Consider the following 14,144-nt stretch of genomic DNA (forward strand, 5'->3'; position numbering starts at 1 on the left):
AGGTTTAGGGTGAGGGGGAAAAGATTAAAAATGGACCAAAGAGGCAACTTTTTTCACGCAGAAGGTGGTGCATGTATAGAATGAGCTGTCAAAGGAAGTGGTGGAGGCTGATACAACTACACCGAAAAGGCATCTGGATGGGTATATGAATAGGAAGGGTTTAGAGGGATGTGGGACAAATGCTGGCAAATGGGACTAGATTAATTTAGGATATCTGGTCAGCATGGATGAGTTGGACCGATGGGTTTGTTTCCATGCTGTACATCTCTCTGACGTTACGACTCTGTTCGACGTCCAGGGATCTGGTGGAAGTCAGAATGAAAACCTTTATAGATTGCCACTGAGCTGCCTGCTGACTACAAGTGTGGTGAACTGGAAGGAACAGCTGCCAAGGATCATGGCCATTGAAAACAATAACAGGCTCCTGAACTGAATTAAAGTCCAGTTAGTTTGATACCTGGTCTTGACCAGCGAAAAAACTCAACTGGGAAAATCCAGCAGTTCCGGAAGATAAAAGAAATCAATCAGGCTCCAAGATCTTGCTATTAAAATCAAACAAAGCATGAACTGTATGTTGAGCAGTCATTCCTGGAATTGAGACCCTGTGTGATAACAGATAACACTCAATTCGATCCATTGTGCCTGTGCTGGGGACTACAATTACTGGAATGGGTAAAACCAAGTTACAGAAAGCTTTTTACCGATGGCTATCAGGAAAGAATCAATTGCAGCTCAAAAGAATCCCTGTTAGGAAAAGCCATTGAGCCCATCAGACATCTTCTATCCCTCTCACTGTGCCTACCACCCACCATTACAAATGAGTTTATTCCCCTCACTACCCTGAAATAAAATTGAGGAATGCTACTAAGTTGATTCATAATCCTCGATACCTCCGTTCAGCAGACATCAATTCAGGCCCTTTTTAAATATGCCAATTGATTATTTTCTCCTGGAGTGCAGATGGGTATATGAATGGGAAGATTAGGTTAAGATATCTAGGAGAAAGCTAGGACTGCAGATGCTGGAGATCAGAGTCGAGAGTGTGTGGTGCTGGAAAAGCACAGCAGGTCGGGCAGCATCCGAGCAGCAGGAGAATCAATATTTCGGGCAGGAGCCCTTTGTCAGGAACCCTTTCCTGATGAAGGACTCCTGCCCGAAACATTGATTCTCCTGCTCCTGGGATACTGCCTGACCTGCTGTGCTTTTCCAGCACCACACACTCTCGACTAGGTTAGGATATCTGGTCGGCATGGACAGAGTTGGGCCGAAGGGTCTGTTTCCATGCTGTACACCTCAATGATTCAATGACTCTGTGAGTCTTGACTAGGTAAGTTTGGTCATTGGAGAGGCAGTTTAATTATTTCACAGCTTTCCCTATCTTTCGTTATTTTGAAATTCTGCTTCACATCTGCCCTTAGTTTTCCCCTCAGTGAGTTCATGGGCCATCAGTATGGTACCAGCCTATCTTCATCACTTAGTTCTCAAAAGCCCGCTGTCACGCTGGTCAAGAGTTTCGGAGCCTTTGATAAGACAAAAGAACAGGAGGAGGCCGTTCAGCCCCCCCAAGCCTGCTCCACCATTTAATAATTTCATGGCTGCTTCGATATTCTGTGGCAAGGAGTTCTAAAGACTCTCAGCCCCATGAGGGAAGACATTCTTCCTCAGCTCGGTTTTAAATTGGCGCCCCTTTATTCTGAGACTACACCTATTACAAACAAGTCATTACCTTTCATGGTGGCTGCAAGAAACAGGAGCGGGTGTAGGTCATTTGGAACACCGAGGCCATGAACACAATCAAACTGGCTCGAAGGTAGCAGACAGAGGGTGGTGGTGGAGGGTTACTTTTCAGACAGGAGGCCTGTGACCAGCGGTGTGCCACAAGGATCGGTGCTCAGCCCGCTGCTTTTTATCATTTATACAAACGATTTGGATGTGAATAAAGGAGGTATATTTGGTAAGTTTGCAGATGACAGCAAAATTGGAGGTGTAGTGAGCAGCGATAAAGGTTACTCAGAGTACCATGGAACTTTGATCAAATGGGCCAATGGGCAGAGGAGTGACAGATGGAGTTTAATTTAGATAAATGTGAGGTGTTGCATTTTGGAAAGGCAAATCAAGGCAGGACTTATAAGTTTATAATGATAAGGTCCTGGGGAGTGTGTCTGAACAAGGAGACCTTAGAGTGCAGGTTCATAGTTCCTTGAAAGTGGAGTCGCAGTTAGATAGGATAGCGAGGAAGGTGTTTGGTATGCTTTCCTTTATTGGTCAGTGCATTGAGTGCGGGTCATTTTGCTATAATGGGACAGTTGAGTTCCTCTGCAACCTTGTGTGATAGAAAAGCACACTATGGAAAACTGCAACAGAAAATCACACAGTAGAAGATCACTAATGGAAAATTGCTAACCCGTTCAGTAGAAAGTTTGTGTTATCCAAACAATGTCCACAATTCGTCAATCATGTTATAACCATTTCACGCTGATGAAGCGTCCGTTATAGCAGAATGACCTGTATGGGAGTTGGGAGGTCAGGTTGCAGCTGTATAGGATATTGGTTAGGCCACTGTTGGAATATTGCGTGCATCTTCCTATCGGAAGGATGTTATGAAACTTGAAAGTGTTCAGAAAAGACTTACAAACATGTTGCCAGGGTTGGAGGATTTGAGCTATAGAGAGGGGTTGAGTAGGCTGGGGCTGTTTTCCCTGCAGGGTCGGAGGCTGAGGGGTGACCTTATAGTGGTTTATAAAATCATGAGGGGCATGGACAGGGTGAATAGCCAAGGTCTTTTTCCCAGGGTAGGGGAGTCCAAATCTAGAGGACATAGGTTTAAGGTGAGAGGATAAAGATAAAAAAGGGACCTAAGGGGTAGCTTTTTTATATGGCGTGAAGCACATGCATGGAGTGAGCTGCCAGAGGAAGTGGTGGAGGCTGGTCCAATTGCAACATTTAAAAGGCATCTGGATGGGTATATGAATAGGAAGGGGTTAGAGGATTATGGGTCAAGTGTTGGCAAATGGGACTAGATTAATTTGGGATACCTGAACAGCATGGAGTAGTTGGACCGAATGGTCTGTTTCCATCTCTCTGACTCTTTAGTTAACCCAAACCCTATCTTGGGGGAGGTAGTTCCATGTTTATGTTGCAATTTGTCTTAAAATCATTTCCTAATTTCAATCCTCAATGTCAAGACTTTAAATGCTAGTCTGTGCTGCTCCCCATTTGGCTTTTCCCCACCAGAGGAAGGGTTCTGTCCGTGGGGATCCTGTGAATCCCCTCAGCATGTTGAGACCCCGGGTTTAGACCAGACCCTCCCCATTCTAAACTCATAAAAAAACAGCTTGGCATCTTGAGGCACTGGTCAGTGGGTCTCTGTGGATCTGAATGAACACTCAGACGAGTGGTCTGCTATCACAACGACACAATGTTACTCCTGGAGACAGCATTCTTATGACTCCAGTGAGTTAGTGTTTGAAACTGGAAAACAGCAGAAGAGCTAGGCAATCAGGCTCTGTTCGGAAAGTCCCCATGGAACCCTCTGAGAAGAAGGTGTGAACTGATCGACTCTCCCAGCACTGGTGAGTACGACTGTGGGGCTGAACAGCAGTGATAACGTTCAGCTGAGGTGTGGTCTTTTGCAGAATAGGAACAAGATAAAAGTGAAGAGAAAAACGCAAAAATGTGGAAAGTTCTGATCAGGACATCGGTAAATATGGGTGCTACACTGCTCCTCCAGCCTATAGGCCCCAACAGGATCTCTGTGTGCCTCCAATTCCTTCCTCTCGGACCGCTACAATCAACACCCACGTCTTCATAATCCTGAAAGTTGGGAATACGCACTCTAAGCCTTCCTTTCTCCTCCCCCCCCACCTCTGCTCTTTCAAAAACTCCCTAAAATCTACCACTTGGAGCTTGTTTTGGAGTCACTATCAGTCTTGGAAATGCAGGTCCCTTTAAAGCTCAGCCAGAACAGCTCCAGGGATAATGGTGGGCGGTTCATGTGTGGACTTTGCCTTCAGGAGCTGGGGCCTTGCCTAGTGCAGGGAAAGGGTTCCAAAGGGAAAGGTGGATGTGCTAGAATCCACACTTAGGATCAAACCCCTTATAAAGATCTGAAAGTCTCCTGCTGCCTAATTGAACAGATAGATAGACAGTAGCCTGTTAAATACTACTATATCCTCTTGTGGCTCAGGGACAGATTGTGTTGGATTGTGCCCCTGTGAAATGCCTTACTTTGATAAGGGTGCTATATACATGTTGCTGTTGTTACTGATGTGCAGTGTCATAGAATGCTTACTGCACAGGAGGAGTCCTTTCAGTACACTATACTTGTACCTGATATATGAACGATCATTTCACTTTGTGCCACTCTCTAACCTGTTCTGCACAGCCCTGCACATTATTCCTTTTACAAATAACTGTCTAATTCCCTTTGTGAGTACATCCACTCCCAGACTGTGCATTCCTGACCCTAACCACTCACTCCCGATATAAAAAAGCTTATTCTCCATCCTTTCATAACATGTACTCTCCAGTCAGACCCCTCATGGTTTTGAATGTCTCCACCAAGTCCCCTTTGCGCATTCTTATCTTGAAGGAAAAGTGCCCCAACTTCTCCCAAATCTATCTCCCGGATCTATTCTCAGAAATATTTTCTGTACTCTCCCATGTCTCCACGTGCTTCCGAAAGTGTGGCAGGAATGACTTGCTATAACATTTCAGTTGAGGTTAAACCGACGTCTTGTACAAATTACATATGAACCAGAGCTTGTTGCTCAGCTGAGTTCTCCCAAACCCACATAAAATGATCCTACCTTGACTTAACTCCAAAGACCAATACTTTTTCACATGCATATGTCAGCTGTATTTGTTTCAGCAACACTGGACACAGCTCTGTCTACATTCTCTCCTTTTTAAAGCAATTTTCTTACTATCAGTCCACAATCTGAAAAAAAATGATTTCTTACAATTGCAAACTAAATAAAATGAGAGACATTTTCATTTCAGAAGTCACTCCACAACAGGTCACCAGGGACCATTGAAGAGAAAAAAAATCTCTTGCACGTTCTTGACTGTAATGGAATGTTATAACCATAAGACCATAAGACCATAAGACATAGGAGTGGAAGTAAGGCCATTCGGCCCATCGAGTCCACTCGGCCATTCGATCATGGCTGCTGGGCACTTCAACTCCACTTACCCGCATTCTCCCCATAGCCCTTAATTCCCCGAGACAACAAGAATCTATCAATCTCTGCCTTAAAGACATTTAGCGTCCTGGCCTCCACTGCACTCTGCGGCAATGAATTCCACAGGCCCACCACTCTCTGGCTGAAGAAATGTCTCCGCATTTCTGTTCTGAATTTACCCCTTCTAATTCTAAGGCTGTGTCCACGGGTCCTAGTCTCCTCACCTAACGGAAACAATTTCCTAGCATCCACCCTTTCCAAGCCATGTATTATCTTGTACGTCTCTATTAAGTCTCCCCTTAATCTTCTAAACTCCAATGAATACAATCCCAAGATCCTCAGCCGTTCCTCATATGTTAGGCCTACCATTCCAGGGATCATCTGTGTGAATCTCCGCTGGACACGTTCCAGTGCCAGTATGTCCTTCCTGAGGTGTGGGGACCAAAACTGGACACAGTACTCCAAATGGGGCCTAACCAGAGCTTTATAAAGTCTCAGTAGCACAACAGTGCTTTTATATTCCAACCCTCTTGAGATAAGTGACAACATCGCATTCACTTTCTTAATCACGGACTCAACCTGCATGTTGACCTTTAGAGAATCCTCGACTAGCACTCCCAGATCCCTTTGTACTTTGGCTTTACGAATTTTCTCACCATTTAGAAAGTAGTCTGTGCTTTTATTCTTTTTTCCAAAGTGCAAGACCTCGCATTTGTTCACGTTGAATTCCATCAGCCATTTCCTGGACCACTCTCCCAAACTGTCTAGATCCTTCTGCAGCCTCCCCACTTCCTCAGTACTACCTGCCTGTCCACCTATCTTCGTATCATCAGCAAACTTCGCTAGAATGCCCCCAGTCCCTTCATCCAAATCATTAATATATAATGCGAACAGCTGTGGCCCCAACACTGAACCCTGCGGGACACCGCTCGTCACCAGCTGCCATTCCGAAAAAGAACCTTTTATCCCAACTCTCTGCCTTCTGTCAGACAGCCAATCCTCAATCCATCCCAGTAGCTCACCTCGAACACCATGGGCCCTCACCTTGCTCAGCAGCCTCCCGTGTGGCACCTTATCAAAGGCCTTTTGGAAGTCTAGATAGACCACATCCACTGGGTTTCCCTGGTCTAACCTACTTGTCACCTCTTCAAAGAATATCAACAGGTTTGTCAGGCATGACCTCCCCTTACTAAATCCACGTTGACTTGTTCTAATCAGACTCTGCTCTTTTAAGAATTTAGAAACCTCATCCTTAATGATGGATTCTAGAATTTTACCAACAACCGAGGTTAGGCTAATTGGCCTATAACAAACTCAAAACACTCATGGATTAAGCCTTGAATACTCAATATGTTCATCTGAAATTTCTCTCTGATCATTCAGCAAAAACCTTTTGTTTTTAACGTGAATGAATCAATATCTTTGAGGTAAAATGGTGCAGACTGAAATTCCAGAATAAATCTGTAAAGAATTTATGAATTAATATTGTCGGTTTCTCCCATGGCTGAGTTGGTAATATTCCGACCTTTCAGTCCCAGGTTAGAGGTTCATTTGAAAGTGATGAGCCCATAGTAAGACACTGAGAAATTTAAGAAGGCTTTGGATGATGACTTGGATAGAAATGGTGTGCAGGGATATGGGGACAAGGCAGGAGATTGGTATTAGGTAATAGAACCTATTACCTATTATGGGCGGCACGGTGGCACAGTGGTTAGCACTGCTGCCTCACAGCATCAGAGACCCAGGTTCAATTCCCGCCTCAGGCGACTGACTGTGTGGAGTTTGCACGTTCTCCCCGTGTCTGCGTGGGTTTCCTCCGGGTGCTCCGGTTTCCTCCTACAGTCCAAAGATGTGCAGGTCAGGTGAACTGGCCATGCTAAATTGCCCGTAGTGTTAGGTAAGGGGTAGATGTAGATGTAGGGGTATGGGTGGGTTACGCTTCGGCGGGGCGGTGTGGACTTGTTAGGCCGAAGGGCCTGTTTCCACACTGTAAGTAATCTAATCTAATCTAAAAAAAATCCAATGTAGGCATGAGGAACCAAATGGCCTCCTTCAGTATCATCACAATGCAGTATTTCTGTAAAATGCCTGTGTTAATGACATGCTAATGTATGAGATGTGGTAACATTGATATGAGCAGCCATATGCTAACTAGACTCTGATGAAACCAGCTCAGAGCTATATTACAGAGATCAGTATTTTGTATAAGTTTTTAAAATTCACTCATGGGATGTGTACATTGTAAGATAGGCCCAGTATTTATTGCCCGTCCCTAGTTGCCTCTTGAGAAGGTGGAGGGGAGCCACCTTCTTCAATCACTTCAGTCCACCTGCTGTGGGTTGACCCACAATGCCCTCAGGGAGGGGAATATCAGGATTTTGCCCCAGCGACAATTGAAGGAACGGCAATTATATTTCCAAGTCAGGTTGGTGACTGGTTTGAAGGGGATTTGGAAGGTGGTGGTGTTCCAATATGTCTGCTGCCCTCGTCCTTCTCGATGGAAGTGGTCACGGGTTTGGAAGGTGCTGTCTGAGGATCTTTGGTGAATTTCTGCAGTGCATTTTGTAGATAGCACGCACTGCTGCTGCTGGGGTGGAGGGAATGGAGGCTTGTGGATGTGGTGCCAATCAAGCAGGCTGCTTTGTCCTGGATAGTGTCAAGCTTCTCGAATGTTGTTGGAGCTGCACCAGTCCAGGCAAGGAGGGGAATATTCCATCACATTCCTGACTTGTGCTTTGTAAAAGGTGGAAAGGCTTTGGGGACTTAGGAGGTGAGTTACTCACCGCAGTATTTCTCACCTCTGACCTGCTCTGATAGTCATTGCACTTATGTAGCAAGTCCAGTTCAGTTTCTGGTCAATGGTAACCCCAGGGATGTTGATAGTGGGGGAATTCAGTGATAGTAACACCATTGAATGCTAAGGGGCGGGAGTTAGATTATTTCTTATTGGTGATGGTCATAGCCTGGCATTTGTGTGGTGCGAATGTTACTTGGCGTTTGTCAGCCCAAGCCTGGATATTACCCAGACCTTGTCGCATTCAAACATCGACCACTGCAGTATCATGGTAAGTAGATAAATAAAAATAAATAAAGTTTGATGGAACTCCTAAGAGTAAGACAGCCTTCTCTCATGGAGGTAAGGATTGTGTCAGTAAAGACAGACCCAGAATCTAGACTGAGACTTTCAAAATTTTAAAGAGCCCACCCACTCAGGTTTTCCGCAAGAGAAAGGATAGCCACTCTATCTATCTTTTCCTGATATATGTCCCGCTACATCTTCCAGCCTCTGAGGAACAGAAGCAGGCCACTCAGCCTATCCAGCCTGCCCTGCCATTCAGTGTGATGATGCCTTTTACCCACCCCAGCCCGGTAGTCCTGCACATCATCGGTAATCAGAAATCTATCAATCTCTACCACAAACATTCTCAAAGACTGACCCTCCACCGCTTTCTTCATTGGACAATTTCAAACGTTCTCGTCATTTCAGACCTAACAGGCATCCCTCCTTATTTTAAAATCATACCCAAACCAGGGGAAACATCTTGCCTCCATTTACCCTGTCAGTATTTTCTAAGCTTCAATTAGATCAACTTCGATTCATTGAAACTGGAGACGGCACAGACCCAGTTTGCTCAATATCTCTTCATAGGACAGTCGTGATATCCTGGGATTACATCTGGTGAACTTTTGTTGCACTCCCTCCCTGGCAGTAATATTGTTCCTGATGTAAGAAGACCAAAATTGCACATAATGTGATACATTAAGCTCCCATTGAAGCAAGATTTCACTATTCCTGCCCTCAAATCTTCTTCTGATAAAGGCCAACATTCCATTAGCCTTCCACATAGCTTGCTGTACCTGCGTGCCACCCTTCAGTGACTTACCCAGAAGGCCACTTAACTCTCTTTGTGCATCAGCACTTTCCAATCTCTCACCATTTATACCATACTCTGCACATTTATATCTCTGACCAAAGTGGATGACATCACATTTTTCCACATTACGTTCCATCAGCCATACACTTGCCCTTTTGTTAACCCATCCTAGACTTCCTGAAGCTGTTATACATCTTTGTCATGACACACATTTCCACTTAGCTTTGTATCATCTGCAAATACGGAAATATTACCTTTGGTGCCCACCTTCATATCGTTGATGTATATTGTGAACAGCTGGGGTCCAAGTACTAATCCGTGAGGTACCCCACTCATTACAGCCTGCCGACATGAGAATGAGCCAATCATTCTTACTCCCTGTTTCTGTCTGTTAACCAATCATTGCCAGTGATTTACCTGCTATCCCATGTGCTTTAATCTTTCTAACCAGCCTCCCTTGGGGGATTTTATCAAAATCCTTCGGAAAATCTTGTTTTATAAGATCTGAAAACATACTCAGGAAAGCATGGGAACAGTGGAACCATTGGGATATTCCTCAAACCAACAAAAAGCTTGGCACGCTAAGTGAATCCCCAGTGATTGTAAGGGTATAATACACAGAGACTACAGCACCATTAAGTTCTGTCATCTTGGCAGCATTGTACCTGAATTCTGTCCCCTCACCATCTCTCGAAATCAGAGTGTGACTACACACCAAACTGTAGCCATAAGGGACCTTGCACGGTGGCACAGTGGTTAGCACTGCTGCCTCACAGCACCAGGGTCCCAGGTTCAATTCCAGCCTTGGGCGACTGTCTGTGTGGAGTTTGCGCATTCTCCCAGTGTCTGCGTGGGTTTCCTCCGGGTGCTCTGGTTTCCTCCCACACTCCAAAGATGTGCAGGTTAAGTGAATTGGCCATGCTAAATTGCCCATAGTGTTAGGTACATTAATAAGAGGAGGGTCGTTGTGGACTTGTTGAGCTGAAGGTTTTGTTTCCACACTGTAAGGGAATCTAATCTAATCAAACAGAATACGTGGGAGAAGACCTTATATTTGGACAGCCTGTCTTGGGAACTCAAGATATCACAAGGCACTTCTCAACGAGTGTGGGTCACCATGAGCTTCAGGGTGCTCTTTAAGTCAATCACCACCTTGAAATGGAACTATCTTGCCATTCCTTAACTACTCCTGGGTCAGAATCCTCGAAACTCCCCACTTGCCCAACAGTAACGACGCCTACTGGACTGCAATAACACAAGGAGACAGCTTGGCATAATCTTTTCTGAAGCAATTAGAGACAGACAATAAATGCGGTTCCGGCCAGTGGCACCCACAATCCCCAGAGCAAACAAAAACAAACATTGCTATGCCAGAAACACGGAGACAAGTTATGTGCACAGCAAGATGCCACAAAACTCTGTTAATCTCTGCTTTCTTTTACTCCCGTCGATTCAGGAATAAGTTTTGGTTAAAAGACTGGGGTGAACATGTCTGCTTGTCTTCCAATAGGGCAGAGGGATCTGTCCTGTTCATCTGATAGCGATGCGCAGCATCTCGGCTCAATGCCTCAGCCCAAAGACATGTTGTCCCAGCAACGAAATTCTCACCAAGTGCCATTAGCGTCACAAACCAACTCACACGCGCTGTTCCCTCAATTGCTCCATGAGCTAATCTGTGCTCTTTGATATATAGCTCTGTAGCTAGAAGGAATTTTCCTTCCAAAGTCAGACCCGTGCACGTACAGCTATAGGTATTGTTAATGATTAACAGTGGTCTTTATTCACCTCAGAGACTTTTGTAGAGCAGAGTGGGTGGGTGGGTGTAAATAGTAGGTAAAAACAATGACTGCAGATGCTGGAAACCAGATTCTGGATTAGTGGTGCTGGAAGAGCACAGCAGTTCAGGCAGCATCCAAGGAGCTTCGAAATCGACGTTTCGAGCAAAAGCCCTTCATCAGGAATAAAGGCAGTGAGCCTGAAGTGTGGAGAGATAAGCTAGAGGAGGGTGGGGGTGGGGAGAAAGTAGCATAGAGTACAATGGGTGAGTGGGGGAGGGGATGAAGGTGATAGGTCAAGGAGGAGAGGGTGGAGTGGATAGGTGGAAAAGGAGATAGGCAGGTAGGAAATGACCTGGGAGTAGCAGTGGGAGAGGGACTCCCTGAGATTCTTGTAGAGAGAGGAGGAAAACTTCTTCAAGGCAGGCATAGTGATGGCCTGACTATGTATGGACAGATTTAATTGCTAAAACTGTCACATTTAAAGGATTGTTACATTGGCCTGGACAACCAACTGGAAGAGGTGTGTGTGTGTGTGTGTGTGTTATTGACCTGATGGTTATAATTCCATTGTTTCCCAGCTTGTCTCCTGATTGAATCTCGTTACTATTGTCATATCCATTTTGAAATTAAACTGATTCCACTGCGATTAAAACGTTGATGGAGGACTTCATTGATGTGGATCCCTTAAAAAATGAAATTAAGTTTTTGAAGACTTTTGATCAGCTTATTTTTCAGTTCATCCCTTACTTTAGTGTGCATTGCAGTTCATGTGTGAGCACACTATTTCAGTGTGTGTGTGTGTGCTTTGGGTCACTGTCTGTGTCCCAGTTCACACTGTGCACTCTGCCTCATATATGTGCGAGTGTTGCTCTATTTCAGTGTGTGTGTGTGTGCTTTGGGTCACTGTCTGTGTTCCAGTTCACACTGTGCACTCTGCTTCAGATATGTGCGAGTGTTGCTCTATTTCAGTGTGTGCACTCTGGTTAAGTGTGTGAGCTGTAGATCAGTGTTTCATTGTCGAGGATGATGGTCTTCGTTCCGTTGACCTATTTATGGGCTCTCAAGTGGCTAGTGAATCCAATCTTGGCTTTGAAAGTTCTTCCACATTCAGGACAAGTAATTCCAGATGGCAGATCGGGCTTTGGTGTTGCTGCCTCGTTTTCCATTTTCTTCTCTTTTTTTTCTATTTCTACACATCTGTTGGCTTTGAAAGTTGCTTTAGATCTTCTAAATCAAACCATTCCATTTGACAGGAATGTGATCAACAACATTCCAAAACAGGAGAATCAACATTTTGGACAAAAGCCCTTCATCAGGAATCCCTGATGGAGGACTTTTACTCAAAACATCTATTTTCCTGCTCCTCAGATGCTGCCTGACTTGCTGTGCTTTTCCAGCATCACTCTAATCTAGACTCTAATCTCCAGCATCTGCAGCACCCACTTTTGCCTAACATTCCAAAACAACTTGTTGATAACTCCCTCAGCAAAATTCTAACACTTGAAGAAGTCAAGGAAGCCAACAAACCTTGAAAAGCGCCAAGGCCGCTGGACTCAATGGAATACCAGCCGAGGTCTACAAAATTGGAGGTAACCTGCTTCATGACCAACTGCATCAACTTCTCATCAAGATCTGGGTAAATGAAGACATACAGCAAACTTCAGAGACTCAGCAATCGTGACCATCTACGAAAGGAAAGGCGATGGATCTGAATGCGGAAACTATCACGGGATTTTCCTGTTGGGAACAGGAGAAAAAAGTCCTCACCTGCGTCATGAACAACTGGAGACAAAGGCTGGTTTGAGATCATCACTTGGAACATGCACCATGATCTTCACGATGCGACAGCTCCAAGAAAAATGTCATGAACCACTTTAACCTTTGTACATGGCATTCATCGACCTCACCAAAGCCTTTGACTCAGTGTCAAGGGAACGCCTGTGGGATGTCCCCCATCTGCCTAAGGCTGCCCTGCAAAGTGCATTCGAATCCTGAGACTCCTCCAGGATGGTGTGCTTGCCACGGTCATGGTCAGTATCAGTAATTATGCTACATTTCAGTTTGAGCCCAAATTTCAGTGTGTTCTGTAGCTCAATACGCGCACTCAATCTCTGTGTGTGCGCTCTAATTCACAGGGTACGTTGCTTTTAGTTCAGGTGCTCTAGTTCAGAGTGTGTACTTGACCTCACAGCGTGGATTATATTTTACTGTGTGGGTACTAGTTCAATGTGTTGTATTTCAGTGTGTTGAGCTGTAGTTCAGAATGTGGCCTCTATTTCCATATCGGCATTCTCGCTCAACATATTCTCTCGAGTGCAGAGTATGGCTCAAATGCAAAGTTAAAATTCACACAACACCAAGTTATCGTCCAACAGGTTTATTTGGAAGCACTAGCTATCGGAGCGCTGTTCCTTCACTAGGTGGTTGTGGAGAATGAGATTAGATTAGATTACTTACAGTGTGAAAACAGGCCCTTCGGCCCAACAAGTCCACACCGGCCCGCTGAAGCGTAACCCACCCAGACCCATTCTCTTACATTTACCCCTTCACCTAACACTATAGGCAATTTAGCATGGCCAATTCACCTAATCTGCTCATTTTTGGACTGTGGGAGGAAACCAGAGCACCCAGAGGGAACCCATGCAAACACGGAGAGAATGTGCAAACTCCACACAGAGAGTCGCCTGAGGCGGGAATTGAACCCGGGTCTCTGGCGCTGTGAGGCAGCAGTGCTAACCACTGTGCCACTGTGCCGCCCATGACTGTAAGACACAGAATTTATAGCAAAAGTTTACAGTGTGATAGAACTGAAATTATATATTGAAAAAGACCTGGATTGTTTGTTTTGTCTCTCATCTTTTGGAATGACCATGTAGGTTTCAGTTCTTTCCTATGTAAATCGCAAAACCTTTTTTTTAAAAGTTACATTCTCAAGGGCACTTTAACAATTGGTGTAATGTCGGCCCAGATAAGGTATTGAAGGTGTTGACTCCCTGTGAGGCTATCTGTGCCACAACGGTCAGATTGATTCTAATTTTAAAAAGGAATTTACAGAATCTTACATGGATTCATGCGGTTTTTGAACAAAGTAAAATGTAATTCTGCAAGTAACAAACAGTCCGTGTCTTTTTCAATATATAATTTCAGTTACATCACACAGTAAACTTTTGCTATAAATTCTGTATCTTACAATCTTATTCTCCACAACCACCTGATGAAGGAGCAGCGCTCCAAAAGCTAGTGCTTCCGAATAAACCTGTTGGACTATAACCTGGTGTTGTGTGATTTTTAACTTTGTACACCCCAGT

The 14,144-nt window shown here is 44.7% G+C and overlaps 1 protein-coding gene across 3 annotated transcripts in view; it reads left to right on the plus strand.

Annotated features, from left to right (window-relative positions):
* Positions 1-14,144, plus strand: part of scn5lab (sodium channel, voltage gated, type V-like, alpha b) — a 501,419-nt gene that overhangs the window by 60,241 nt on the left and 427,034 nt on the right. The window lies entirely within an intron of this gene.

The sequence above is a fragment of the Chiloscyllium punctatum genome, chromosome 8, assembly GCF_047496795.1.
Source record: "Chiloscyllium punctatum isolate Juve2018m chromosome 8, sChiPun1.3, whole genome shotgun sequence".
NCBI lineage: Eukaryota > Metazoa > Chordata > Chondrichthyes > Orectolobiformes > Hemiscylliidae > Chiloscyllium > Chiloscyllium punctatum.